Here is a 3076-nt window from a genome sequence, read left to right as displayed (position 1 = left end):
GAACGATCGGTTAAACTAGCTACCCGATCATTCAACTCTATACTACATAACAACTCTTCACACCATACTTTATATACAGGTCTGCGTATGGTGAATAAACATATCCAGTCATTAAAAGAAGAATTACCATACCTCTGTACCAGTAATTCCCTAATTGGCCCGGCCAATTCTACAGCTTCCAAGGGTCCCCATTCTATGACCCTCGGTACCTCAACAACCTTGGAATGAAGAGTATGCAAACCCCGTTGATATTTTGGATAATCTATCCAAAGTCTGTCAAATCGCAGGTTCGGGTGCAACTGTTCCAAGTGCATATCTGAAAAGGTCATAACTGGATGAGGTACATCCTGCTTGTAGTAATTATCTACCTCCTGTTGTTCCAAGTTCTCAGCAGGAGCGTGACGGGCTTGGGATGAAGATTCACCCCTTTCATTCTGCAAAACACATCAAACACAAATTTTGTGCATCCAAATATGCATTAGTGTCAGCAAAATCATCAATCAAAATAATTACAATGACATTATCAATTTATATCAAACTTAAGCTTATTTCCACATTTTTATCAAATCTACACTTTTTCAAATAAGCATATACGAAAATTTTCGCCAAGTTCATAAGCATTCAACTCAAATAACATGTCAAAATAATCATTATTAGCAAATAAACAAGTCTCAAATGGCATTATCTTTCAAAAATCAAGTTCATGAATTTTGGACTTGAAAAAGTCCACTTTAATTCTCAAAATCATGTTTAGGCTCAAAGTTTGGATCATTTAACTACCTAGACATGTTACACTACTCAATTTAGCAACAATTCATGACAAAAATCGGCCATAACCTGTTTATATCAAAAAGCCCCAAATTGCTCAAGAACACAAACCCTAGATTCTAAAGATTTTGAAGTTTTTGGCTTCAAATCATGTTAACAAGCATCAATCTAGGTTATACATGCATAATATACTAACAATTTAACACTAATTACACTAAAAATTAACAAAATTCAAATTATGAAAATATGCTCAAGAACACACTAAAATTCGGATTTAAAGGTGATTTGGGGTGTAATTGTACCTGTTTTCTTGAGTAGTTCCTAGATATCATCCTTCTCAACATGATTGTAGTGAAAAATTTGAAGATTAACGGTGAAAAATCGAGTTTTTGGGATGATTTTCGTGGGTTTTCTCGTGTTTTTTCGCAGCTATTTCGGGTGTTTATGTGTGTGTGTGAGTTATCTGATCGAGCAGCTAGTTTTATTTTTTTTCTGTAATTTTGTCCCTCCGCGAGTCGCGGAGGTTTGTACTGAAAACTCCGCGAGTCGCGGAGTTACTTTTTTTTTTTTTTTTTTTTTTTTTTTTTTTTTTTTTTTTTTAATCCTTAACTTATAAAACAATTAAGAAATTAATTTTAAAATTTTGTTTCCCTTGTTATTTAGGACGAGGTCGTTTCGGATCGATGTCCTAGTCCGTCCCTCGACAAAATTTTAAAATTTGTCTTTTTGTAGCGATTGTTTTAAAAGCTAAGATTTTTGGGTTTTTTCAATGTTTTTGGCATACTTTAAATCAATAAGATTAAAAATAATGATAATAAAAGTTCTCGTCCCTCCCTCGGGTAAAGCAATTTCGGTTCAAAGACCTAGTCTTCAACTTACGACGAATTTTAAAAATCATATTCTTAACTTAATGAGATAAAGTAAATTTTTGTTTTTAAATTCACACAACTTAAATATAAAATTTAAAATTTCATATTTAAAAATTCAAAATTCACACCAAACTTAATTTAAAAATTCATAAATTCATACCAAACTTATATTAATTTTTCAAATATTTACAATTTTAAAAATATTGTTTTTACAAAGTTTACAATATTAATTTAAGATTTAAATATTAATTTTAAAAACATGGTAAAAATAAAATTAAAAATCTTTTTGTCTTTTTATCCCACTTTTAATCAATCAAATATTATCAAAAATATGCGCCCCTCTTTTTGGTAAAGTAATTTCGGTTTCAAGACCTAATTTAACTCATGACGAATTTTTGAAATATTTTGGGTTGATTGATTAAAGATATTTATACCTTAAGAATAAACGTTAAATTTCGCAGTGATGTAATAAATTTTTGAACGATATCAATAATTTCGGTCGCCAAACCTAATTTTATTCAATACCAATTTAATACTTTTTAGCGAACAAATTAGCGTTTATTATCAAAAGGTTAAAAATAAAAATAAAAATAAAAACTGTACAGACATACCTGTGAAATAGATTTCTTAGTTATATGATCTATTATATTCATAAGATAGTCGGTTTAATTGGTCTTCCATGGCTGCATAGGCGTAACCTCGAGCATTCATTGTCTTTTCTTCTAAACATATGAACGGTCCGTCTCTGCATAAAGTAACAAATTCGGTATTTGAATAGGTTTGATTATTTGAACATTTACCTCCATGTGACCATTTTCCGCATTTGTGACATTTTTCTAGGTGTCGTGCTCTTCTTTTCGCTGCGGATTTTGATTTTCCTTTACCAAATTGTAACTTATTATCTTCGCATCTGGATCCTTTTCTAACTCCGTCCATTCTTTCTCTGATTACTGATACTATTTCACTCGGGAGTATGTCATTATTACGTTTAGTGATCAAAGCGTGTAGCATTAGACCATGGTTTAGTTCACAGGCAGTCTTCATTACGTAAAAACCTAAAAAAAAATAAAAATTCAGAATGGGGGGAGAAGACTAGTTCTTTAGGGTCTGCTAGGGAAAGACCATACGTGTTCCATTTTCGAGAACTACATGAAAACAGACAATCTAACTCTAACAGAAATTCATATTATTCTTTAAAGACTTGATTCTCCCCACACTTAGTTAGCTGTGGTGTCGAAATTGTGATTAACTTCGTTGTCGACTTCCATCGGACCATGTATGTAATGTTTAACTCTGTGACCATTAACTTTAAATTCAATCCCATTTGAATTTATTAATTCTATCGTTCCGTATGGGAAAACTCTTTTTACTATGAATGGTCCAGACCATCTTGATTTCAATTTTCCAGGAAATAGCTTGAATCGTGAATTGAAAAGAAG

Source organism: Rutidosis leptorrhynchoides, chromosome 8, assembly GCF_046630445.1.
Source record: "Rutidosis leptorrhynchoides isolate AG116_Rl617_1_P2 chromosome 8, CSIRO_AGI_Rlap_v1, whole genome shotgun sequence".
In the NCBI taxonomy this organism is placed as follows: domain Eukaryota; kingdom Viridiplantae; phylum Streptophyta; class Magnoliopsida; order Asterales; family Asteraceae; genus Rutidosis; species Rutidosis leptorrhynchoides.
Note: the sequence above shows the minus strand (reverse complement) of the source record.